The sequence below is a fragment of the Podarcis muralis genome, chromosome 5 (genome assembly GCF_964188315.1).
Source record: "Podarcis muralis chromosome 5, rPodMur119.hap1.1, whole genome shotgun sequence".
NCBI classification, from domain to species: Eukaryota; Metazoa; Chordata; class Lepidosauria; order Squamata; family Lacertidae; genus Podarcis; species Podarcis muralis.
In genome coordinates this window covers 102,126,505-102,153,907 of record NC_135659.1, presented here as the reverse complement: position 1 = coordinate 102,153,907, position 27,403 = coordinate 102,126,505, and the positions used below count along the sequence as shown (strand labels likewise).

The window sequence follows — 27,403 nt, the reverse complement described above, 5'->3', positions numbered from 1 at the left end:
GAAGAGTCCAGAAAGGAGGAGACCCCGGGGGGCAGAAGGACCCAGAGGAGAAAGGAGAGACGGAAGAGGTGGAGTAAGGTTAAAGTATTAAGTTGGTGTACAGGGGGTGGAGACTCAGATGGAGCTTCGCCGGTCTAGCCTCTAAGACGTAAAGCTGGGGCGCTCCGGTTTGGAAATGGAAACTGTACTTCAATAAAGACTTTTGTTTATTACTACCGGGTAGCGTTGGTCCTCTGTGAGCTGGGACCAGGAGCCAGCTCTGACAATTAATATCCTTCCTAACTTGTGCTAGCAAGATCCTTTACTTAGCAGAGTTTACATTCCCCTTCTTACACGCATAGCAGATAGCTGGTTGCAGGCTCGTGTGAGCCTCTCACTATTATACAATGTTAGGGTACATTCGGCACAGAAACATGTGTGTATACCTTTAAGAAGTTTCTGGGATTAATTGGCTGCAGCTGGCCATTGCTATATAGGAAAAAAGCTGAGTTTTGTAGCCTCCCTGCAGGAATAACACCCACCAGAGTTTGTGTTTATTATTTTGTAATAAAGTCTTCGTTTTAGTTTGGGTTTTTACACCTATGTGTCCTGGAGTCACTCTGTCCTCTGCCACTATCTGGAAATCTCCCCCTCCAACAGGTTATGGGGCCAGTCCCCAGTCCTGAGTGGGCAGAGACAGAGCATGAAAAGAACCCAGAGACTGGAAGCGACTCAGCGTTTCTCAAACGGCTGGCTATGTGAAGGCGTCGGCAGGGAGTGTCTGTTTGAGACCAGGAGCCGAACATTTCTTCAAGCCATGTGTGAGTAAGGACTGAGTGGAAAGCTGAAAGCTGGGTGGAGCCATGGCTGGACTTGGAGCTGGAGCTCAAGGGGGAGCTTCATATTTTCCAGTAGAGAAACTGGGAGAGTCCAATTATATGTCATGGAGTTTACAGATGCAGGCGTTTTTAAAGAAAGAACAATGATGGACTGTTATTGTTAACCCTCCTGTAAAAGAGGAGGATGAAGAAGTAGATGAAGCAGACCAAAGGCTGGAGGACAAAGCCTATGCCAATTTAATTTTGAGTTTAGAGAAATCTGAGTTATCTCATGTGCGAGACCTTGAAACAGCAAGTGAGATTTGGCAAGCACTGAGAACGATACACATTACAGACACTGCTGGCAGCAAAATTACTCTAATGAGAGCTCTGTACCGAGCCAGACTAAGTGAGGGTGAATGTGTTTCAACACACCTTCAAAGAATGCGTGATTTATTTTCACAGTTAAATAATAATGTCAGGGGCTCAGGAGCAGAGGCACAAGGGAGAGAGGAAATGGAGAGCGAAGGGGAAGAATCTGAGGGCAGCGTAGGGGAGTATGACAGTGACCCGAGAGATTCCATGAGCTTCTCCAGCGAATCAGAAGATTCCCAGAAGGAGGCGCCAATGGTCAGGGCAAGGGGGGTCCCAGGGGGGACGCACCAGAAACAAGGGGCCAGCGGGGACTCCCAAAGCAGCAGTGGGAGATCAGGACCAGCTTCCCCACCAGAGCGTAGTGAGGGGGAAGAGTCCCATGTGTCAGGGCCAGCGTCTCCTCCAGCAGGGAGAGAAGATGAGTCAGGGCTGACCACACCTCTATCGGAGAGTGGGGGAACGGAGGGGAGGTCAGGTCCAGCTAGCCTCCCCGAAGGGGGAAGCAGTGACAGGAGCAGTGTAACGGTCAGGAGGAAGGTTGCCGGCTGGGCGCGCGCACCAAGTTCGAATGTACAGGCGCGCGGGACAGCAGAAAACCCGGATTGGGAACCAGGTCCCAAAGCCCGCCGGAGGCAGGGGGAAGACTCAGGGGACTCAGCGTCAGAAGAGTCTAGGAAGGGCAAGACCCCAGCGGACAGGCGGAACCAGAGGAGGAAAGAGCAAAGGAAGAGGTGGAGCAAGGCTAGAGTCTTAAACTGGTGTCTGGGGGGAGGAGATTCAGACGGAGCTTCAGCGGTCTAGAGTTTGAGACGTAGAGCTGCGCGCTGCGGCTGTGAAAGCGAAACTGAACTTCAATAAAGACTTTTGTATATAACAACGAACTGGCGTTGGTCCTTTGTGAGCTGGGACCTCGGGCAGCTCTGACAAATAAAAATAATAATAATTTATTATTTATACCCCGCCCATCTGGCTGGGCCTCCCCAGCCACTCTGGGCGGCTTCCATAAAAACCAAAAATACAGTAAAATATCACACGTTAAAAACTTCCCTGAACAGGGCTGCCTTAAGATGTCTTCTGAATGTCAGGTAGTTGTTTATCGCTTTGACATCTGCTGGAAGGGCGTTCCACAGGGCGGGCGCCACCACCGAGAAGGCCCTCTGCCTGGTTCCCTGTAGCTTTGCTTCTCGCAATGAGGGAACCGCCAGAAGGCCCTCGGCGCTGGACCTCAGTGTCCGGGCAGAATGATGGGGGTGGAGACGCTCCTTCAGGTATACTGGACCGAGGCCGTTTGGGCCTTTAAAGGTCAGCACCAACACTTTGAATTGTGCTCGGAAACGTACTGGGAGCCAATGTAGGTCTTTCAAGACCGGTGTTATATGGTCTCGGTGGCCGCCCCCAGTCACCAGTCTAGCTGCCGCATTCTGGATTAGTTGTAGTTTCCGAGTCACCTTCAAAGGTAGCCCCACGTAGAGTGCATTGCTTTAGTCCAAGCGGGAGATAACCAGAGCATGCACCACTCTGGCGAGACAGTTCGCAGGCAGATAGGGTCTCAGCCTACGTACCAGATGGAGCTGGTAAACAGCTGCCCTGGACACAGATTTGACCTGTGCCTCCATGGACAGCTGTGAGTCCAAAATGACTCCCAGGCTGTGCACCTGGTCCTTCAGGGGCACAGTTACCCCATTCAGGACCAGGGAATCCTCCACACCTGCCCGCCTCCTGTCCCCCCAAAACAGTACTTCTGTCTTGTCAGGATTCAACCTCAATCTGTTAGCCGCCATCCATCCTCCAACCGCCTCCAGACACTCGCACAGGACCTTCACCGCCCTCACTGGTTCTGATTTAAAAGAGAGATAGAGCTGGGTATCATCCGCATACTGATGAACACCCAGCCCAAACCTCCTGATGATCTCTCCCAGCCGCTGCATGTAAATGTTGAAAAGCATAGGGGAGAGAACAGAACCCTGAGGCACCCCACAAGTGAGAGCCCAGGGGTCTGAACACTCATCCCCCCCCCCACTTTCTGAACACGGCCCAGGAGGAAGGAGCGGAACCACTGTAGGACAGTGCCTCCAGCTCCCAGCCCCTGAAGACGGTCCAGAAGGATGTTATGGTCGATGGTATGAAACGCCACTGAGAGATCCAGCAGAACTAGGAAACAGCTCTCACCTTTGTCCCTAGCCCGCCGGAGATCATCAACCAGTGCGACCAAGGCAGTTTCAGTCCCATGATGAGGCCTGAATCCCGACTGGAAGGGATCCAAATGGTCCGCTTCTTCCAGGCATGCCTGGAGTTGTTCGGCAACCGCTCGCTCAATCACCTTGCCCAAGAATGGAAGATTTGAGACTGGGCGATAGTTGGCCATTGTGGCCGCATCTAAAGATGGTTTTTTAAGAAGCGGTTTAATAACCGCCTCTTTCAGCGGGTCTGGGAAGGCTCCCTCATGGAGGGAAGCATTCACCACCCCACGAAGCCCATCGCCCAGTCCTTCCCGGCTAGCTTTTATAAGCCAGGATGGGCAAGGATCCAGGAGACAGGTGGTTGGTTTCACTCATCCAAGCAGCCTGTCCACATCCTCAGAGGTAACAGATTGGAATTGATCCCACACAACTTGACTAGACAGGACTCTAGCACTCTCCCGCCCTGGCCCTGCTCCCACGGTGGAGTCTACTTCTTCCCGAATCTGAGCGATTTTATCTGCAAAAAACTTTGCAAAATCATTGCAGGAGAACATGTGGCCCGTACTGGGCCCCGATGTTGCAGGTGGTTCCGCTAAATTGTGAACCACCTGAAAAAGTCTCCTGCTGCTGTTTTCTGCAGATGCTATAGAGGCGGTGAAGAAATTCTTCGCCGTCGCTATCGCCACTTGGTAGGCTCGACGTTGAGCTCTAACCTGTGTCCGGTCAGATTCGGAATGAGTTATCTGCCACCGGCGCTCTAGCCGTCTCAACGATTGTTTCATTGCCCTCAGATCCGTGGAAAACCACGGGGCTCTCCGGGCTCCATGCAATCGGAGAGGGCGCTTCGGAGCCAAACAGTCAATAGCCCTGGTTAACTCCACATTCCAGCGGGCCACCAGGGAATTGGCTGAAAGGCCATCAACATGGGATAGAGCATCCCCTACCACTCTCTGGAAACCATTTGGATCCATTAAGTGGCAGGGGCAGACCATCCGAATCGGTCCCACCTCCCTGCAGAGGGGATGGGTCGCAGAGAAGTCCAGTTGCACCAGGAAGTGATCTGACCATGGCACTTCTTTCATTTCGCTTTTACTTAGTGTCAGATCACCAACATCCATAGAGGTAAACACCAGGTCCAAGGCATGTCCACGGCTATGGGTAGGGCCAGACTTATTCAGGGACAGCCCCATGGAGGCCATGCTTTCCACGAAGTCCCGAGCGGCCCCTTGTAAGGTCGTGTCAGCATGGATGTTAAAATCCCCTAGGACCACCAAGCTAGGTGTCTCCAGGAGAACATCCGCTACGACCTGAAGCAGCTCGGGCAGGGAATCCTTGGTGCAGCAGGGAGGTCGGTACACCAAAAGGAATCCTGTACTGCCCCTATTGCCCAACTTCCAGAACATGCACTCGGAAAACTGGGTCTTCCCAATAGGACGCCTGGTGCAAACTAATGACTTCCTAAAAATCACTGCAACCCCCCCCTCCCCGCCCACATGACCTGGGTTGCTGTGCGTAAGAGAAACCTGGTGGACAAGCAGCGGCAAGGACAGGCCCATCTGCTTCATCCAACCAAGTCTCTGTTACACATGCCAGGTCAAGTCCTCCATCCATGATCAAGTCATGGATGGCAGTGGTCTTATGAATCATTGACCTGGCATTGCACAGCAGCACCTTCAGGTCATGTGGGTATCCCTTGCTGATTCTAGTATCCATCCGGTCAGTACCAGACCCGGAGGCAGGGATAGTCCTCAGACAACGACTAAACCTGCCTCCTCTGTAATGACATGGTCTGGTCTTAGCGTAACTCCTCCTCCTACCTGTGATCACTGAGATCGGTTGCCCCAGTGCATCCCCCCCTGTGGAACATGCCCCAGCCATTTTGTGGGCTGGGGCCCACTCCCTGGCAGCCCTGACCCCTCCCCCTAAGAACAAAATAAGACCTTAAACAAACAAACAAAACCAATAAAACAATACAAACAAAAAATGTAAAAATTACAAAAACATCAAAATAAAAAATAATTCCCCAAGCCCAACCAAACATCCATCCCACCCCCACATACAGTCCATCTTTCTCTTTAGCGGTAAGAAACAGTTCTCCATCTTTGTAGATCTTGCATCTATTAGCATCATAGTACAGTTTTAGCCCTTTCTTTGCAATCTGCGAAGCACTCAGCAGACTAAATCTCAGTTCTGGAACTGAGGTAAACATCACTTATAGTCAAGTTCAGACTCTCAAGATACACAGTTCCAATTCCGGTCGCTTCCAGTTCTTGACCGTTGGCTTGTTTCACAGTGAAGCTTTGCTTCTTCAACGTCGAAAACAGTTGTCTGTGTGGGCAGAGATGCTTCGTTGCCCCCGTATCGATTATGAATGCGTTCCCAACATCTGGCGTGGTTCCTTTCGCCATCATAGCCTTTGCAGGTTTCACCTCGCACTTGGTACGGCTTTTGCTTGACGCCTCAGGCTTCGTAGAGCTGTTCTTGGCTCCTTTTGACTGTCGCGGCTTTCTACAGTTCCGTTGTAGATGCCCAGTCTGTCCACAATTGTAGCATCTGACGGCGCTCAATGCTACAGCATGCTCTCCAGTAGCATCAGCAGTGGGAAGATTTGAACTCTGTTCTTGCCTCCCCCTGTCCTTCACTTCCAGTGCAGCAAGTCTGTCGTGTTCGTTGAGGACCACCGCACACACTCTCTCCGAAGTCAGGTCTTGAGCCGGTAGCGAACCAAGCTGACTGGCAACGGATTTGTAAGTCCGGTTCAGGCTGTTTATCATCATGAAGCAAAACACTTCCTCCTGTAGACGGAAATTGCGTTCCACCATCTGTTGACGCAAAAACTTCATTTCTGTCAGGTGCGCTTGAACATCTCCATCAGGCGCTAATCTCAGATTGGTCAACTTCTCAAAATACAGCAACGCTGAAGAACCGGCATCTCTCTGATGCTTTGTACGCAGCGTATCCCAAACCTCTCGCGCATGTTCTAAATGCTGAATATGCACCGATTGATCATCTGAGACGCACAGAATTATAGCAGTCCTAGCCTTCACATTCTGTGTTTCCCAAGCACGCGTTGGTGCTGCAGGGATGGGGTTCTCAATCACCCCAAACAGTCTCTGATTCTGCAACAGGACCTTCATCTTTACAGACCAAGATGAATAATTGTCATTGGTCAGGAGGGGTGGAGAAGGCAAGCCTCCCCCCTTCTTAGCATCCATTTTGAGTCCTTGCATTGACTCTAAAACACAAGCCTCTAAAATCCAATAGCTGGCTTGTTTACACTCTTGACACCTGGCAGCTCTGACACTGGCTGTGTTGGAAAGTCCCTTCCAGCAGTTCGTGAGGACCTAGTCATAACAAAACTTTGTTTTCGCCTCTCTGAGGCATAGACTGACTGCCCAGCCCTCTCGATCAACTTTCCAGTCCTCCTTCACTGAAGGACGTTGCTTTAGCAACAGCGCATATCTTTCCTCGGACAGGAAACCACAAGAATGCTTGGAATGCGGGCCTCTTCTAAGGTGGAGCTGCTTTTCCCACACACGCTCTCCGTGAAGCAGAGAATGAATCAATCTGCATTCACTCTTTTAAGCCCTTAAAATCTCATACCTTGGGCATCGTGGCTTTGCTGTCAGCTTCTTCTTGTCAGCTTCTGGCTGCAGAGAATCAGCCTCTCACAACAGGCTTCCATGGAGCAATGGAGGACAATTCACCAGCCTCTCATCCAGATGTCCGATGAATCGCAACCATCCTCTGCTACCACTGTTGGAATTCTGCCTGGGTCAAAGGAATGTGCCATAGCGTAGGCACCGGCAGATATTCCTGTCGACCTCCCCGCGTCTCCACTCTCTGATAAGCAGGCGAGGTCCCAGCGATTCTTCTCAGATGTTTGAGAGGAACACACCGTTCTTCCTCTCTCCCCTTTGGTGTCCCCAGGGAGGGGAAAGAAGCAGACAGAAAACTATTTACATCCTTTATTTTCTGCCTCTCATATCAGTACAGAGAAACATGTCTGCACTTGGCAACAGTAAGAAGAAACTCCTCCCAAGTACATCCAGTACTGGTCATATGACACACACACTGAGCTAACATCCGGTGCTCAGTACAGAATGGACTGCCCCTTTGTTCCCATGGCAACAGTCACAAACATCCTGTCTGGCTTTCCAGCCACAATCAGCAGACTGAACTGCTGGAGCCTTTGCTTGCTGCAGCATTGGTGCTTTAGAATAACAGTTCTGACCCCTGCACAGTCAGACATCCGGAACTTCTCAAGCAACTGCTCAATCTTGCCTTTCTGACTGAGCAAGAAACTCCCATTCTCTGACCTGTCTATCCTAACGCCTAGATAAACCTGAATGGGACCAAGGTTTTTGAGCTTAAACTTCTTACCAAGCTCTTTGGCAAAACCTTGCACCTGTCTACCTGTCTGTGCCACGTACAGAATATCATCTACGAACACCAGAATCGCTTCCTGTGTCTCTCCTGACCCCTTCAGGAACAGGCAACTGTCTGCAAGACTCTTCTGGAAACCCAAACCTTCCAGAGCTTCATTCAGGCACATGTTCCAATTTCTGGCTGACTGTTTCAAACCATAAATTGACTTGTGCAGCTTCCACACAACACCTGGCTCATTGCCCTCAAACCCTGGAGGAGGTAGCATGTACAGATCCTCCTTCAGATCCGAGTTCAAATAAGCCACATCCACATCAAAGTGGTGCACTTGGTGCCCTCTTTGAGCAGCTACTGCTAAAAGCACGCGCAGTCTCACTCCAGGAAGTAGGAACATACACTTCGGTGTAATGCAGCCCCCTTCTCTGCGTGAACCCTCTGGCTACAAGCCTCGCCTTATACTGTGGTTCTCCAGACGCTGTGGGCTTAATCCTGTAAACCCAACGACAGCTCACGGCCTGCTTGCCCTCTGGCAGCTTCGTGGTGGAGAACACACCTAAGGACCTCATTGAGTTCAACTCCTTTCCCATTGCCTCTTGCCACTTCCTGGCTTCTGCTTCAGGCAACTGTTGAACCTCCTCAAAACTCTCTGGTTCGCACTGCGCTAAACCAACCCACACACTGGTGACCTCAAACCTCTCAGGTGGTACCCCCTTTGTGGTGCGTGTGGAATGTCTGAGCACTGTCTCAGGTGCTCCCTCTGACCCACTGGGGCCAGCAAGTGTGTCCTTGTTATCAGAAGACTCCCCCTCTGACTTACTGCGTCTTCTGGCCTTCTGCACTTGACTAACGGGAGATGAAGGCTCACTTTTGGGCTCTCTTTTAACAGCCTGTGGAGATGCCCCTCCCTGTTCTTGACCCTGGTCAGAGACCTGGTCCTCATCAACAGGTTCAGCTTCTAACTCTCCCTCCTCAGCAGAATCAGACAGACACTCTGAGAGAACGTCAGGATTTGCATGGATCCTTGACCAACCACTCTGCTCACAGAACTCAGCACTTCTGCTGACTAGAATCCTGGACTGATCGCCTTCTGGATAGGCAAACCTCCACCCTTTTGTCCCAGGCTCGTACCCGCAAAAGATCATTTTCCGGGACCTCGGGTCACCTTTCTTGCATTGAGCCTTTGGCACAAGCACCCAAGCTTCTCAACCAAACACACGGAAGAAATGCACCTTTGGCTTCTTCCGGTGCAGCAGAAAATAGGGCGTGTCTCCTACAACAGAGCTATAGGACCTGTTCAACGTGAAGCTGGCAGCTTTCCAAGCTTCAGCCCAAAAGCTCTGAGGCAAACCAGAGTCAAACAGTAGAGCGTCAGCTGCCTCAGCTAGCGTTCTGTTCCTACGTTCTGCTACGCCATTCTCCTGAGGAGAAAAAGCAACCGTCAACCTGTGACTTATCCCCTTCTGGCGGAAGAAACTCTGCAGAGCAGACCTGGTGAACTCTCCGCCTCAGTCGCTCTGAAAGCTCTGCACCTTGGTGGGAAACTGTAGTTCCACCGCCGCAACCCAGTCTTTGATCAGTTGTGCCACCTCGCTTTTCTGTTTCAGCGAGAAGATCCAGCCGTTCCTCGAAAAATCATCTGTCAGCGTGAGCGCATACCTGGTTCCGCCCAGACTCGGCACTGGCATGGGTCCACAAAGGTCTGTATGCACAAGCTCAAAAGGCCTTGTGGTTACCCTCTCTGATCTGGGATAACTGCACCTTTTTATCTTTGCTCTTTTGCATGCCCTACAATCCAAAAATTTATCACATGCTTTCATCTTGCAACCCTCAGTGCCACAGCCTTTAATGAGAAGAAAAACATCATAAATCAGCCAGGCGAGAGAGCGGACATTCTTTCGTCTCTCAGCCAAAAACGAAAGGAAACTCACACACAAAGAAAGATTCCCGTATGTGAACCAAACCATGCCTCAGAATGTGAGACGTCACACAGAACTGTTTAACCCTGTAAGTTCTGATTCTCCTCACAAAGACGCCATGAGAGGAAGGCCACAACCCCTCACCGTAACTCCAGAAATGGGAGGCAGTCCAGTAAAAGATATGCAACTGATGAGGAGCGGCAACCTAAAGAGGTTGTTGACCACAGAGAGGAAGCAGCTTTCACAGTCAGAAGATGCTATCGTTGTGGGTCAACTAAGCATTTAGTACGTCAGTGTGTCTGTGGGAGAAAACACAAGAAAAGGGCGGCCTGCATTTTCTGGGAAGCGAGGAGACAGGAAGAGTCGAGTCCAGTATGTTTCTGCAGCAGTTCGAGGCACCAGTCACGACGTTGGACAAGACTGGATTTTAGACTCAGCAGCGACAAACATTTTTGTTAAGTCTGCACAAACCCTTGTAAATCTGTAAATGTAGTACTAGCTGATGGAACAGTGCATGAGTCAGCTGGAAAGGGTAGTGTGAATATCAACTGTTTAAGTACCAAGTTTACCAATGTTTTATGTGTACCAAGTTTAGAAAATAATTTGTTTTCAGTTACAAGTATTGTTAAACAGGGATTTAAAGTAACCTTCTCTGGTTCAGGCTGCAAAATAGAGAAAGCTGGAAAAGTGGTTACAGCGTCACTAAAAAATGGTTTGTTTGTTTTGAAAGACCAGCTAGTAAGTGAGTCTGGGGCATGTGTTAAAGCCTGTAATAGAGCCTTGCATGATGAGTGCCAGCATCTGTGGCATCGTCGTTTGGGGCATGCCAATTTCTGCAGTATTGCAAAAATGCCAGAATTAAGTAAGGAAATTAAAATGAAAAAATGCTCAGTTTTTCTGGACTGCAATACCTGCAAGGAGTCTAAAAGTAAGTGGGGGTCCTATCCTGAAAGTACTAGAATTAGCAAGAGGCCATTTGCTTTAGTACACTCAGACCTTTGTGGGCCATTTGCAGAGTCTGAAGGAGGAGCAAAGTTTTTTTTTTGTTCTTGTGGATGATTATAGCCGGTATACTTGGGTATACTAGTTAAAACACAAAAGTGAAACTGGTCATCTGATTAAGAATTGGGTCAACTATATAGAAAGGCAGTTTCCCTACAAAGTTACCCAATTGCAGAGTGACCGTGGAGGCGAGTTCATGTCTGAAGCCCTCCAGGTCTGGTTAAAAAAGCGTGGTATTAGTCACCGTAAATCGTGTCCTTTTTCGCCTGAAGAAAATTCAGTTGCAGAACGCAAGATAAGGTCTTTACAAACAATGCTAGATTCTATGCTATGTGATTCTAGCTTATCTAGGAAGTATTGGGGAAAGGAATTCTGTGTGCTAACTACATACAGAACAGGTTGTTTCATTCTACCATAAATAATACCCCTCATTTTTTGCTTTATGGGGGGGAAAAACCCTTTTTAGACCATGTTAAAACTTTTGGTTGTTGGGCTTGGGTTCACATCCCAAAAGGACAGAGAAGGAAAGGAGAACCCAAGGCAAGGAAACTTAGGCTTGTTGGCTATCAAACTTGGTCAAAGGGGTATCGTTTTGCACTAGGGCATGGCAGAGTTGTGATATCAAGACATGCAGAGTTTTGTGAGCAAGATGGTTGGGCCCGTTTACATGGAAATTCAGAAGTTGTTTTATCTTCTGATGATACAGATAAATTTGTGAAATCTGAGGAAGAAAAGCCACAAATTAAAGAAAGTTCTAAAAGAGGCAGTGATGAGGATTCAAGGGATGAGGGTCCCAGTACACAATCTCCTAAAGCTGAACCAATTTCTCCTGAGCAGGATGAATCAGAAGGGGAAGATAGTTCAGAGGGGGAGAGTGTTCAAGTTAGAAGATCACAAAGAAGCAATAAGGGGGTACCTCCAGAAAGGTTTACTATACAAGAAGTTAAAACTGTTGCTGTGAAGAAAGAACCTTGTGATTATGAGGAGGTTTTAAAGTTACCACACCAGGAAATAGTAAGGTGGAAAAATGCAATGAAAGCAGAAATGAAATTTTTGGCAGAACACAATGTGTTCACCATTGAGCCATTGCCAGAAGGAAAAAAGGCAGTGGGCTGTAGATGGGTGTATAAAATAAAACACTTGGCAGATGGTGGTGTTAAGTACAAAGCTAAGCTGGTAGCATGAGGCTTTACTCAAATAAAAGGTGAAAGCTTTGATGAAACCTTTTCTCCTACTGCAAGGAAAGTGTGCGCTTATTGCTAGCTCTTGCAGCACAACGTGGGTTAAAGGTAAACCATTTTGATATTGAGACAGCTTATCTTAACGCAAATCTGCAAGAAGAAATTTTTATGAATCAAGTGCCAGGTTTTGAGACAGGCGAACAGAATTCTGTATATAGGCTGAACAAAGCAATTTATGGGCTCAAACAGGGGCCACCAGGTGGCGCGTTGGAAGATGGCCGACAATAACATCTCTCTGACCCATACGAGGTACTAAGGGGCTGATATGGGAAGTATGCAGCCTTCCTATTCTCCCCCAGGATGTGGAGGAGAACTGTCCTGCCAGCAGTGTTCACAATGCACCCCCTGAAACGAGTGATGGGGGTGCCGAACACTTGGCAAAAGGCCCTTGGTGAAGTCAGATCTTCCTGACGCCGATTCCAATTAGCGCGTGCTGGTTGCTGCAGCTTGGAATTATAATTGGAAACATACGTTTGGAAACGAAGCTGAAAGCACATACATCAAGTAAAGCTCGACTGATAAGGCTGCTGATTAATGGATCTCTGCGACCAGGAGTGACGGATGGATAAGTAAATCTTCTGATGAATCACCATAAGGAGACTGTATGTTTGGAATGAAGGGGGGGTGGAGGAAAAAACTCTTTTTTTTCTGCATGATGTGACATTAATAACCCTTCACCCCAGATAGAAACAAGATCGTTGCGGTTCTATGAATCACAGGCAGGATTTTAAGAACTATGTGGGACGGAGTATAGCAGGAAAGAAGACTGGAGAACGGTGAGAAAAGAAGAAAATTTTCATGACGCATTTAAAAAATTGCGTCTCGCCATGACAGGTTTGCCGAGGAAGAAGGACTGGGGGAGGAGAATCAGGATTGTTTGAAAGAGAAGGAATGCTGGAATGTAAGTTTGACCTGACAGAACCCCCAGACTCATTTGATTTATTTGGTAAGCCTGAGAAAAATAAAGGACAGACTGGAGATTAATTTTGTTTATGGAAGTGTTGTACAGAGGCTGTCCCGGATCGATATGATTTTTGGAAAAGTACAAAATCCACATAAAATGCCAGCTGTTAACCTGCTTGTGAAAATCATCAGAGATCGCAAAGGAAGGAGGGACTTCCAGTTTGGGATCGCAAGCAGCAGGGAGCGCGGAAAAGTCGCTGTGAGCTTTTCCGAACTTCACGGGGGTTTGGGGGCGACGCAAAGGCACTGCGACCCCCGAAAAGCTCAAGGCGGGCGTCCTTGAGGGATAAGCTACCAAGCAGCATCGGCGGAGTCCCGAAGTTTTTTCGGGTTTTTTTTTTTTTTAAAGGGCTCGAAGACGACGGGACTGAGAAACGCGAATGGTAAGCTCTGCGGACCTCGTGAAGTGATGCCTCTAGCTCCTACTGATTAAAGCGACAAATCTCCGTAACTCCAGAGCCGAATCCCCTATGTTTGAGGATTATAAGAGCATAACAATTAAACTAAATAACTCCAACGGGGATTCGGGAGGTAAAAGAAGTTAAATAAGGAACCCGACCTGTCTCTCAGAGCAAAATGGCGCAGGACATTCAGTCGCAAGAGCGAGAGAGGAAATGAGCAATTACCTGCTGTAGAGAAGAGAAAAGAGAAAGACCTCGGTAATTGTTTTTTTCTCTTTTGAAAACGAGGCAAAGGAAAACTGAATAACAGAAGGGATTTTATTGACTTTTAGAGACTTTGTACCCTCTTTTGGGGAGGAAAAGACTTTGGCAACAAAGAAGGAAACAAAGTAGGAAACGGAACGGAGGGAATACGAAAGTAACTTCCTAGAAGCTAAAAGTAACAATAATGGAGTATTAAGGGGAAGAGAATAAAGAGGAAGAAACCTCATAATACAATACAGAAGCCCTCAATTGAGCTGTAACTATCAACTATTCAGCTCCTTTCCCCTGTCTTTTTTTTTTTTTTTTTTTTTGAATGAAGGCTGAAAAAGACACCTCTACAGAGTGCTTCATACTGAGAGAAGCTTCAATAATTATTAGACTGGAATGAAGTCATAATCCTACTCTAAGGGAAGCTTCTAGAGTACTAACCACTCCCTTCTCTTCTCTTGAATTAAGGAATGGAGAATTAAATTAAGATATGGACTGAATTTAGAAGGACACCCTGAGAAGTAACAAAGGACTTTCCGGATCAAACTGGACAGAACTGTCTAATTAATGCAGTAAGATAAGTGATGCTGTTTTGGACTCGAGCTGAGCTTGATGTATGGGTACCCCCAACAAAATTTAAAATTTGGCTGTATAATTTGGAATCAATGTGATGTGATTGGCCTGTTAAAAAAATTTATGGGCTCAAACAGTCAGCTAGAAATTGGAACGAGTGTCTTGATAATGCTTTAAAAAATCTTGGCTTTAAAAGAAGCTTAGCTGATAACTGCTTGTACACTAAAGGAAAGGGTATAAACAAGAATTATGTCTTTCTTATGTTGATGATTTGCTTTACTCTACAAAAGGTGACAAGCAAGTGGAAAAGTTTGCAGAACAACTAAGAAAGGAATTTAAAGTAAGAGATTTGGGTCCAGTAAAAAATTATCTCGGTCTAGAAATTCAAAGAACAAACGATGGAAGTTTTTTGTTGAGTCAAAAAGACAAAATAATGGAGTTACTTGAAAGAAACAATATGCAAAACTGCAAGGGAGTAAAAACCCCAATGGAAATAGGTTTTTTCAAGGATGAAGGAGAATGCACAGAACCTGTAAGTCCTGAAATGTACCATTCAATAGTTGGAAGTTTACTATACATTTCATTGTGGAGTAGACCAGATTTGAGTTATGCAATTGGAATACTGAGCAGACTAGTAAGCTGTCCCACAGAAAATGCCTGGAAAGGTTTAAAACGTATTTTCCGGTTGTCAGGGGCTCAGGAGCAGAGGCACAGGAAAGGGAGGAAACAGAGAGCGAGGGGGAGGAATCCGAAGGAAATGTTAGCGATGACAGCGGCCCAAGGTCTCTGAGTCTTTCCAGCGAATCGGAAGATTCACAGAAAGAGGCTCCCATGGTCAGGGCAAGGGGGGTGCCGAGGGGGACACCCCAGGAAGAAGGGGCCAGAGGGGACTCAGAGAGCAGCAGTTGGAAATCAGGACCAGCTTCCCCACCAGAGCGCAGTAGGGGGGAGGAGTCCCAGGGATCGGGAGCAGGCGGCTCACCGCCAGCGGGAGGACATGAGTCAGGATTGGCCACGCCTCCATCGGGGAGCGAGGAAACGGTCAAGAGGAAGGTTGAAGGCTGGGCGCGAGCGCCAAGTTCAAATGTACAGGAAGGCGGCGCAGTTGGCAGCCCGGATAGAGAGCCAGGTCCCAAAGCCCGCCAAAAAGAGGGGGAGGAGTCAGGGGGGTCAGCGTCAGCGTCAGAAGAGTCCAGAAAGGAGGAGACCCCGGGGGGCAGAAGGACCCAGAGGAGAAAGGAGAAACGGAAGAGGTGGAGTAAGGTTAGAGTCTTGAGTTGGTGTACAGGGGGTGGAGACTCAGATGGAGCTTCGCCGGTCTAGCCTCTAAGACGTAGAGCTGGGGCGCTCCGGTTTGAAAATGGAAACTGTACTTCAATAAAGACTTTTGTATACTACTACCGGCTAGCGTTGGTCCTCTGTGAGCTGGGACCAGGAGCCAGCTCTGACAGTAAGCTCCATCTCAAGTTTTGCACCGAAAACCTCGCAGCGTGAGTGGACGCAGCGAGGGGAGAAGATTGGTGCTTCGCGAGCTCACAAAAGTCAGGCAAGATGACTACAGAACAGCAAATAGCAGCCCTGCATAATGCAGTGACACAACTCAACGCGGAAATACTCGCATCCAGGAAGAGGGAAGATGAAGCGGCTGCAGCCTGCAAGGATCTCCAAGCCAGGTTGGAAGTGCTTACTAAGCAGGGACAACCGGGACCCAAATCAGAGGGGATTGGGCTGGGGAAGAGAGGAGGCAGCCTTGTATCTCATTTCGATGGGAATTTACAGCAGTACCCTAACTTCCGAGCAGACGTGCTGTTTGCGCTGCAACTGCTGGATAAAGACTTTAGAGATGAGCAAGAGAAGGTGGGGTTTATCCTATCCCATTTGCATGGAGAAGCTAAAGCGTGGCTGCGCAATCTGTGGAGAGATAAGGATCCGGCGCTCCGAAGTGCAGATGCATTCATTAAAGCGATGGATTCGTGTTTTTTATCAAATATAGACGTTGATATCGCCAGAAAAGACATACATGGGCTGAAACAGGGGAGAGCCAGTGTAAGGCAGTATCATTCCCGCTTTTTTGCCTTAGTCCATGCGCTGGGTTGGGAGACAGATTCTGCTCCAGTCAGAGACCTTTTTTGGGAAGGCTTGAATGCAAATGTTAAAGATGAAATTGCAAGGGGGGAGAGACCAAAGAGCACTCAGGAAATTGTCCAGCGGGCGCTGACAATTGGGGTGCGTCTGGAAGAACGTCCATGGAGCAAAGATGAAGGGCGTTGGGGACGCACGCCAGCGAGAGCACCTCCCCTCTTTCCCAGGGATGCAGCACGTGCGCAATCCACACCTCCACAGGGAGGGGGAGAGGAACCGATGGAGATTGGAGGCGCCAGGGCTCAGTCAGCAACCAGAGCCCTAACACCGGGAGCAGTCAAAGCGAAGCCTCCTAGAGGGAACAGGAAGTGTTACATCTGTGACAATCCGCAGCACATGGCGAAAGAGTGTCCCCAGAGGCTCCACAGGCACACTGCAGCCTCCGCAACAGTAACAGAAGCAACTCAGCAGAGAGAACCACAGCAGGGAAACGACGGAGTCTGGTTGGAGGAAGAGGTACTGGGGCCCAGCCAGACGAGTCAGTGAAGCAGTCCCCAGAAATTTTGCAGCCCACAGACCCTCTCCCGCCCAAACCAGTGGTGCAGCTCACCGCATCGCTCCAGCTACCCAATGGACTCACTATGGAAGTACCCATTACCATTGACTCTGGCAGTAATGCAGACTTTATAGGACTGGATTTCATTCAACAACACAGCATAGCGCTACTGCCAGCCACGCTGCCCCTGAAGGTTGTCACGGTGGATGGCAGGGAATTGCTAGGGGGGCAGGTGGTGAAGCAAACGCCTCCGATGGTGATGCAAATTGGGAATCACCGAGAAGTCATCAGCTTCAATGTCACCCAACTGTCGGACACGCCTGTAGTATTAGGCATGAGTTGGCTGCACAGGCACAGCCCTACATTGGCGTGGTACCAGCGCCAACTGACTTTCGGTTCATCCTACTGTGCGGAACATTGCATTCTGCCTAGCACGGAAGGGGAAGAGGATGACCCGCAGCTACAATTAGGCACGCTGCAAGCAGTGCCCATCAAGTACGCAGCGTTTTTAGAGGTTTTCTGCGAGAAGGAGGCGGACAAGCTACCTCCCCACAGACCTTATGACTGCAAGATTGACCTCCTGCCGGGGGCGACGCTGCCGACCGGGAAACTGTATTCCATGTCTGAAGATGAACTGCAGGAACTCAGGGAGTTCATAGATCACAACTTGAAGCGCGGCTTCATCCGGGAGTCCAGGGCAGTGGGGGGCAGTCCAGTATTCTTTGTGAAGAAAAAGGACACGCCCCAAAAAGGGCTTGTAGTGGACTATCGCATTTTGAACTCGAAGACAAAGCCCACAGCCTTCCCCATGCCCAAGATCGACGACCTGCTCGCGACGGTGAGAAAAGGACGCGTTTTCACCAAGTTGGATCTGCGAGGGGCGTACAACCTGATTCGCATACGGGAAGGCGATGAGTGGAAGACGGCCATGTTCACGCCCCTGGGCACCTATGAATACAGGGTCATGCCCTTTGGATTACAAAATGGCTCCCACTGTTTTCAAGCCTTCATGCATCACGTGTTAGCGGGACTCCTCTACAAGAAGTGCGTCTGCTTCCTGGACGACATCCTGATATTCTCAGAATCGCAGGAGGCTCACGAGAGAGACGTCAAGGAAGTTCTGCAGAGACTGCAGGAGCACAGACTGTACGCCAAGCTGGAGAAGTGCCAGTTCGACATGACGGAGGTGGATTTCCTGGGCTACAAATTGTCGGACAAGGGGCTCGCCATGGACAGCGCCAAGGTTCGCTCAGTGTTGGACTGGAAGAGCCCGCGCAATCGGAAGGAGGTCCAGAGGTTTGTTGGCTTTGCTAACATTTACCGCAAGTTCATCAAGGGGTTCGCGATGCAGACGGCGGCCATTACCGACACGCTCAGCTCCAAGAAGAAGTTCATCTGGACGGAGCAAGCGGAGCAGTCCTTTCAGAAACTCAAGCGTCTCTTCTCGTCAGAAGAGCAGCTACTGCACGTGAATCCCAGCAGACCGATGAGGGTTGAAACAGACGCCTCAGACATGGCCGTGGGAGCAGTACTGTTGCAGCAAGACCCGCAGGGGGACTGGAGACCGTGCGCCTTCTACTCCAGGAAGCTCAGCAAGTCAGAGCAGAACTACACCATCTGGGACAGGGAGTTGCTAGCCATTCATGCAGCATTCAAGGCGTGGCGGCACTTCCTTATCGGAGCCAAACACACAGTGCAGGTCCGCACAGACCATAAGAACCTGGAGTACTGGCGCACGGCGAGGTTCCTGAACCAGAGGCACATACGCTGGGCGGAGTTCTTTGCAGACTTCGACTTCAGGATAGAGTACATCCCAGGCGACAACAACGTCATGGCGGATGCACTGTCCAGGAAGCCGCAATACCTCGAGGAGGCGGCACCAGCGGCGGCCAAGCACATTTTCGCACCGGAAGCGTGGGCGTGCGCTTCGGCAACCGTGGACCTGGATGCTGTACGTCGCGCGCTGCAGGAAGACCCCTTCGCACAAGACAAGATGAAGGAGGTGCACAGGGGCACGGCGAAGGACGACGAGTTCCAGATACGCGACGGATTGCTCATCCGCAAAGGGGCCCTCTACGTACCGGGAGACCACCTCCGCGCGAAGGTACTGCAGCAGTTGCACGACGCACCCACCGCCGGGCACTTTGGCAAGGAGAAGACTGTAGAGTTAGTAGCCAGAGATTTTTGGTGGCCCAAGATGCGGGGGGAAGTCGCGGATTACGTCTCGAGGTGCGACACCTGCCAAAGGGCCAAGTCAGTGCACAAACCGCCGGCGGGACTGCTGGAACCGCTGCAGACACCGATCGAACCGTGGGAGAGGGTGGCCCTGGACTTTGTCACGGATCTGCCCAGCTCGAGGGGCAAGACAGCAGTGCTAGTGGTGGTCGATATGTTCACCAAAATGGCCCACTTCATTCCGTGTGCGAAGGTGGCCACGGCGGAACAGACCGCCAAACTGTTCATAGACCACGTGTTCAGGGTTCATGGTCTACCACGGTCTATTCTGTCCGACCGGGGGCGACAGTTCATCTCGAACTTCTGGCAGAAGCTGATGGGCATCCTGAACGTCAAGATCAACCTAGCGTCGGCGAGACACCCGCAAACCAACGGACAAGCGGAGCGGGTCAACGGCGTCATGCAGCAGTACCTGAGATGCTACGCAAATCAGCAGCCTGCAACATGGGTGGACTACCTGCCGCTCGCCGAGTTCGCCTACAACAACACGAAGCACGTGTCCACGGGGGTGACACCGTTCTTCACCAACAACGGGAGGCATCCCAGAACCTTCCCGGGAAGAGAGTGGGGGAGGGGGAGCCACAGGCAGCGGAAGCCTTAGCATCAGAGCTGCAGGAGGTCCACGAACAGCTTCGGAGGCAGTTAGAACTAGCAAAGCACGCATACAAACTGCAGGCTGACAGACACAGAAGGGTTGGGGAAAACATAGGGGTGGGAGACTGGGTTTGGTTAGCAGCCCAGGCAGTGCCGGCCAGATCGTTAGCGAAGAAGAAGCTCGGACATAAGCAGCTAGGGCCTTACCAAGTCGAGGCACAGGTTAATCCAGTGGCTTTCCGGTTGACACTTCCGGAGGGATCCAGAATGCACCCAGTTTTCCATAGATCAGTGCTCACGCCCTACAAAGCACCTCACAGATTTCAGGAGCCAGGCACAGCACCAGACCCGCTCAGGGAAACGCCCACAAGGGGGGGTCACCAAGGGGGGAACCCATCAACGAGGTCACAGAGATTTTAGACTCGAGATGGGGGGAAGAAGGAGTAGAATATCTGCTAGCCAGAGAAGGTACCCCGGCCAGCGCCAACAGTTGGGTGCCGGACTATGCTTTGGACGAGCCGCTGCTCAAGGACGAGTTTCATGCCCTTTTCCCACACAGGCCCATGCCAGCCGAGTATTTCGACGACTGGCTTTTCACACCCACACTTTCAGCCAGCACATTCCAGGGGTTCACCTCGGACGAGGAACAGGCACTAGACACACGTTCCCCGGAGGGATCACCCTCGGGGTTTGCCTCAGACCGCTCTTATTGGTGGGACGATCGACCAGAGGAGCAGTGGCGCAAGAAGTGGCTGGGGGGTCCTTGGCAGGCAACGTCCCCAGAGGAGACCGGGGGAGAGACGGACATGGACGTGTTGGGGGAGGACCTGGGGTTCGAGCATGGAGGCAAAGAGATGGAAGCGGAGGAGATCGACGTCGGCGAGAGCACAGAGGACGAGCCGGACTTATCCGGCTGGATGCACGCCACGGGGGACGAACTGTATCCGGCACTCACCCCCACAACGACGGAGCACCCTGTACCCACACCGGAAGGAGGGGAGGGGGAAAGGGGGGGCTTCGAGGGGGGGATGGATGTCAGGGGCTCAGGAGCAGAGGCACAGGAAAGGGAGGAAACAGAGAGCGAGGGGGAGGAATCCGAAGGAAATGTTAGCGATGACAGTGGCCCGAGGTCTCTGAGTCTTTCCAGCGAATCGGAAGATTCACAGAAAGAGGCTCCCGTGGTCAGGGCAAGGGGGGTGCCGAGGGGGACACCCCAGGAAGAAGGGGCCAGAGGGGACTCAGAGAGCAGCAGTTGGAAATCAGGAACAGCTTCCCCACCAGAGCGCAGTAGGGGGGAGGAGTCCCAGGGATCGGGAGCAGGCGGCTCACCGCCAGCGGGAGGACATGAGTCAGGATTGGCCACGCCTCCATCGGGGAGCGAGGAAACGGTCAAGAGGAAGGTTGAAGGCTGGGCGCGAGCGCCAAGTTCAAATGTACAGGAAGGCGGCGCAGTTGGCAGCCCGGATAGAGAGCCAGGTCCCAAAGCCCGCCAAAAAGAGGGGGAGGAGTCAGGGGGGTCAGCGTCAGAGGAGTCCAGAAAGGAGGAGACCCCGGGGGGCAGAAGGACCCAGAGGAGAAAGGAGAAACGGAAGAGGTGGAGTAAGGTTAGAGTCTTGAGTTGGTGTACAGGGGGTGGAGACTCAGATGGAGCTTCGCCGGTCTAGCCTCTAAGACGTAGAGCTGGGGCGCTCCGGTTTGAAAATGGAAACTGTACTTCAATAAAGACTTTTGTATACTACTACCGGCTAGCGTTGGTCCTCTGTGAGCTGGGACCAGGAGCCAGCTCTGACACCGGTATTTAAAGCAAACACTTGATTATTGTTTAAGACTACCATCTTCAGGGTCTACAAAATTGCAGTGTTACGTTGACAGCGATTGGGCCAACCTGCCTGATAGAAAATCAATTTCTGGAATGGTTTTTCAGTTTGGGGATTCCTTGATAGGTTGGAAGTCCAAAAGGCAAGGTATCGTGGCCACATCTTCAACAGAGGCTGAATACTGTGCTTTATCAGAGTTGTGTAATGAAATAAAAAATTATGTTCAGATCCTCAAGGATTTAGATATACTATGTGATTATCCAGTTCAAATATGGGAAGACAATCAACAGTATTTAGGTATACCCTCCCTATGAAACCAGAGGCCTTCCTTCTGGGCATTGTCGACCAGAAAGTGTTAAAGAAGGATAGAACTTTGTTTATGTATGCAACTACAGCAGCAAGAATTCTTATCGCAAAGTATTGGAAGACACAAGATTTGCCCACGCTGGCGCTGGAGGAGTGGCAGACGCAACTGATTGACTACATGGAACTGGCTGAAATGACTGGCAGAATCCGAGATTTGGGAGAGGAAACAATGGAAGAGGACTGGAAAAAATTTAAGGACTATTTGCAAAAACATTATAAATTGTATGAATGTTAAGAATGTGCATGATTTGGAAATTATAGCTTCAGCAAACTGATTTAGTGAATTGGAAATTAAGTTATAAGAAAGACAAGGTGGAGATTTGAAACAACTTTATTATGTTTATTTTAAGGTATAAGTAATGGAGAAATAGTATTTTGAATCTAGAAACATAATATTTGAAAGATACAGTAAGGTATGAAACAAGGTAACAAATTGCTGATGTTTTTATTGTAAAGAACGCTGGACTCGGAAGATGTCGGGAAGTCCAGTTGGTTTTGCAAAAATTATTTGAAAAGTTGATTTTTTTTATTTTTTCTTTCTGTTTATTTCTTTTTTCTTTCTTTATGTTAACAAAATTGACTTGGTATGTGAAAATCCAATAAAAATTTATATATATATATATAAAAAACAAATATGGGAAGACAATCAAGCTGTAATAACTTTGGCTGGGTCTGAGCAGTTTAGAAACAAATCCAAACATTTAGAAATTAAATTTCAAAATGTGGCTGAGAATGTGAAGCGAAACCTGATAACGCTGAAGTATTGTGAGAGTATGCAAAATGTGGCTGATGTATTTACAAAAGCACTAACTTTTGAAAAACATGCACAACTGGTGACAAAATTAGGAATTGTTGTGTGTGATGTGTAAATATGTCTGTTTATGTTTAAAGTACTGTTTCTGTTTCTGTTTGAATGAGAGGGGGTGTTAGGGGACATTCGGCACAGAAACATGTGTGTATACCTTTAAGAAGTTTCTGGGATTAATTGGCTGCAGCTGGCTGTTGCTATAAAGGAAAAAAGCTGAGTTTTGTAGCCTGCCTGCAGGAATAACACCCACCAGAGTTTGTGTTTATTATTTTGTAATAAAGTCTTCGTTTTAGTTTGGGTTTTTACACCTATGTCTCCTGGAGTCACTCTGTCCTCTGCCACCAGCTGGAAATCTCCCCCTCCAACATACAATTCAGTCTGTCTCAGATTGAATTGTACGTTCCTGGTAACTTCCCTTGAATCCCTCTTAAAAGTATAAAGATGCCACAGTCTTATTCAAAGATGATGAAAGACGTTTACTCACATCAGTTCACAGTTGGATTCCTGAAGGCAGACTTATTTACAAATATGTACATGTGGATCTACCCCATATGGGGGAATAATCCCAGTGCTTCTGCTAGCTGAGAGCTAGCAGAGCAGTCCTAGCTAGAAGCTGGTCAAACAAAGATGGGAATCGAAAGGACAGAGGTGATTTGTCCTTTTGTTACCTGGACAGGTTTGGTGAAGCCCACCTTTAGTCACATGCAAAGCAAGGATGCTCCAGCCAGGAGGAACAGGAATTTTCAACTGGCTGGACCAAACATTCCCCTGCATGTCTTCTCTAGCACTAGAATGAACATTGTACTTGACTGCCTCTCATGGATCACATATCACAGCCTCTCTGGATTCTGCAGCAGACTCTTGAACCCACTCCTCTGCTCCAGCCTCAGAGTCTGAACTGTCCCCTGTCACAGGTTCTTCCTGCTCACTAAACCCTGTTGCCCCTTCAGCACCCAGCACCACCTCCCAATTCTTTCTTTTAAGGAGATACTTTGCAGCTCAAAAGGATGAGGCATCTAAGCTCCCCACAAACAGATCAGAAGGAAGGCTCCACCGAGAGAGGATCTCGTATGACTTCCCCTTGAGCAAATTGGGGGTATTCTCCATGAGCAGAGGAAGCCTGGGTGAGCTTCAAATTTGCCCCCACCCTCCCACTGCTGCCTCTGGGAATAAGGGGAGCCTCTATTCTTAGACACCAGCAAGAGGGAAATGGCACCCCCTGGCCACCCACCCCAGCCCACCTCTAAGCCTCTCCCTGGGAGGTGCGCTCTTTGGATGGGGGCCTCACCTGTGGCTGCGCAGGACAGAGTACCAGGGCTGCTGCTTCACATACAGGAAGGCGAAGACCTGGACGGTGAGGGTGAAGAGGACGTTGAGGATGATGGAGAGCAGGAGCGGTGGGGAGAGGAGCCGCCTGAGGGGTCGGTTGGGGGCCAGCTTGGGGTAGGCGTGGGTCAGGCTCACTGTGGGGAGGAAGAGATGGCATGGGGAAAGCGAAGAGTTTAGAAAGGTTGCCCTTCCCTTTATTGGCCGAGGGAGCCGGCGTACAGCTTCCGGGTCATGTGGCCAGCATGACTAAGCCGCTTCTGGTCGAACCAGAGCAGCGCACGGAAACGCCGTTTACCTTCCCACCGGAGTGGGACCTATTTATCTACTTGCACTTTGACATGCTTTCGAGCAACAGGAGCTCACCCCGTCGCAGGAATTTGAACCGCCAACCTTGTGATCGGCAAGCCCAAGAGGCTCAGTGGTTTAACCCACAGCGCCACCCGTGTCCCTTGCTCATTCAGGTTGGGGTAAGTCAAATTCAGGCTCCCTTCAGCTCAAGAGGGAATTGGCGTGTTTCACATCTGACTGTGCACCTTCCTTGTAGCAGCTGCCCCAAACCCAAACCCCATAACACAGTGATCTGCTTACTTGTTAGGCACACGACTAGGGTGATCTTGAAGGAGGTACTGGATATTCCCAAAGATCTGTATTTGCTAAAAGTGGGGCAGAGAGAGAGAGAGAGAGAGAGAATGAGTTCACGGAGGGCTCTCAGTCCTGCCGCTTGTGGACAGATTGTTACCCAGATTGTTACTTCGGATTGTTACGGAATTAACTCAGACCGAGTGGGAGAGTCTACGGGGCTTTGCAACGGCACCCAAAGATGTCTTGCTGGGACTGGATTCACACACGGGTCCACGCTCCATTGCGGCAAAATCACTTCCCTGCCTTACAGGATCCCAGGCAACAAACCCGTTTCTCCTTTAGGTGGAGGCTTTTTATAAAGACGAGAACCACTGTGGATCAAGGATCTGGCTGTGACCTGGGGAGAGACCAGGGTTCCAAATCCCTCACTCAGAAGTGCAGCTCGCTGTGGGTGAGGAGGAGAAGATAGAAACCACCTTGAGCTCCTTGGAGGGAATGTAATTAATAGTATTAGTATATTAATTAATTACAGTAATAAAAATAAGGAAAGAAAGGACTCTCTTCAACTGAAGCCACTGTCTACCTCCAAGTTAGAACTACAGTTTAGGGGCACATGCTGTCAGTCACCCACCATTTGGCCTTTGGCTGAATTTACTGTTAGAATTCCCCTTCATGGATCACTGCCTTGCCGTGGCGAAGGGGCTTGAATAACTCAGAGAAGCTATGAACTATGCCAAGCAGGGCACCCAAGATGGACAGGTCATAGTGGAGAGTTTGGACCAAACGTGATCCAAAGAAGGGCAGTGCCAAAGAATGCTCCAACTACCGCACAACTGCACTCATTTCACACGCTAGCAAGGTTATGCTTAAAATTCTACAAGGAAGACTCAAGCAGTATGTGAACCGAGAACTCCCAGAACTGCAAGCTGGATTTAGAAGAGGCAGAGGAACCAGAGACCAAATTGCAAACATGCGCTGGATTATGGAGAAAGCTAGAGAGTTCCAGAAAGACATCTACTTCTGCTTCATTGACTATGCAAAAGCCTTTGACTGTGTCGACCACAGCAAACTATGGCAAGTTCTTAAAGAAATGGGAGTGCCTGATCACCTCATCTGTCTCCTGAGAAATCTCTATGTGGGACAAGAAGCTACAGTTAGAACTGGATATGGAACAACCGATTGGTTCAAAATTGGGAAAGGAGTACGACAAGGCTGTATATTGTCTCCCGGCTTATTTAACTTATATGCAAAATTCATCATGCGAAAGGCTGGGCTGAATGAATCCCTGGCCATCCCAGGTCATCGAGGCTTTGACATCAAGAAGGGGCAGCGGCAGCAGCGCATGTTGTTGAGGCTTTGACAGGCAGAGGAGGCAGAGGTAGCAGCGCAGGTCGTTGAGGCTTTGACAGCCAGAAGGGGCTGCGGCAGCAAAGCAGGTCGTCGAGGCTTTGACAGCCAGAAGGGGCTGCGGCAGCAGAGCAGGTTGTTGAGGCTTTGACAGCCAGAAGGGGCAGCGGCAGCAGCGCAGGTTGTTGAGGCTTTGACAGGCAGAGGAGGCAGCGGCAGCAGCACAGGTCATCGAGGCTTTGACAGCCAGAAGCGACTACGGCAGCAGAGCTGGTCATCAAGGCTTTGACAGCCAGAAGAGGCAGTGGCAGCAGCATAGCTCATCGAGGCTTTGACAAACAGAAGGGGCAGTGACAGCAGCACAGGTCATCGAGGCTTTGAGAGCCAGAAGAGGCAGTGGCAGCAGCATAGCTCATCGAGGCTTTGACAAACAGAAGGGGCAGTGACAGCAGCACAGGTCATCGAGGATTTGACAGCCAGAAGAGGCAGTGGCAGCAGCGCAGGTCGTCGAGGCTTTGACAGCCAGAAGGGGCTGCGGCAGCAAAGCAGGTCGTCGAGGCTTTGACAGCCAGAAGAGGCAGTGGAAGCAGCACAGGTCATCGAGGCTTTGACAGCCAGAAGAGGCAGTGGCAGCAGCACAGGTCGTTGAGGCTTTGACAGCCTGAAGAGGCAGGGGCAGCAGCGCAGGTCGTTGAGGCTTTGACAGCCAGAAGAGGCAGTGGAAGCAGCACAGGTCATCGAGGCTTTGACAGCCAGAAGAGTCAGCGGCAGCAGCACAGGTCGTTGACGCTTTGACAGCCAGAAGAGGCAGCAGCAGCAGCACAGGTTGTTGAGGCTTTGACAGCCAGAAGAGGCAGTGGCAGCAGCATAGCTCATCGAAGCTTTGACAGCCAGAAGAGGCAGTTACAGCAGCACAGGTCGTCGAGGCTTTGACATCCAGAAGGGGCAGCGGCAGCAGCAGCAGCACATGTTGTTGAGGCTTTGACAGGCAGAGGAGGCAGAGGTAGCAGCGCAGGTCGTTGAGGCTTTGACAGCCAGAAGAGGCAGCGGCAGCAGCACAGGTCATCGAGGCTTTGACAGCCAGAAGAGGCAGTGGCAGCAGCACAGGTCATCGAGGCTTTGACAGCCAGAAGAGGCAGCGGCAGCAGCACAGGTCATCGAGGCTTTGACAGCCAGAAGAGGCAGTGGCAGCAGCACAGGTCATCGAGGCTTTGACAGCCAGAAGAGGCAGTGGCAGCAGCACAGGTCATCGAGGCTTTGACAGCCAGAAGGGGCAGCGGCAGCAGCGCAGGTTGTTGAGGATTTGACAGGCAGAGGAGGCAGCGGCAGCAGCACAGGTCATCGAGGCTTTGACAGCCAGAAGCGACTGCGGCAGCAGAGCTGGTCATCAAGGCTTTGACAGCCAGAAGAGGCAGTGGCAGCAGCATAGCTCATCGAGGCTTTGACAAACAGAAGGGGCAGTGGCAGCAGCACAGGTCATCGAGGCTTTGACAGCCAGAAGAGGCAGTGGCAGCAGCACAGGTCGTCGAGGCTTTGACATCCAGAAGGGGCAGCGGCAGCAGCACATGTTATTGAGGCTTTGACAGGCAGAGGAGGCAGAG

The 27,403-nt window shown here is 50.1% G+C and overlaps 1 protein-coding gene across 1 annotated transcript in view; it reads right to left on the bottom strand.

Annotated features, from left to right (window-relative positions):
• The window catches only part of LOC114589675 (putative cation-transporting ATPase 13A5), a 35,767-nt gene extending 10,897 nt beyond the window's left edge, over positions 1-24,870 (bottom strand). Inside the window, exons 1-2 of the transcript XR_013392781.1 lie at positions 24,462-24,870; positions 23,833-24,007 (exon numbers count right to left, since the gene is read on the bottom strand). The gene's annotated coding sequence lies outside the window, so the exon portion shown is untranslated. The remainder of the gene's footprint in view (positions 1-23,832; positions 24,008-24,461) is intronic.
• Positions 24,871-27,403: the final 2,533 nt, after the last annotated feature.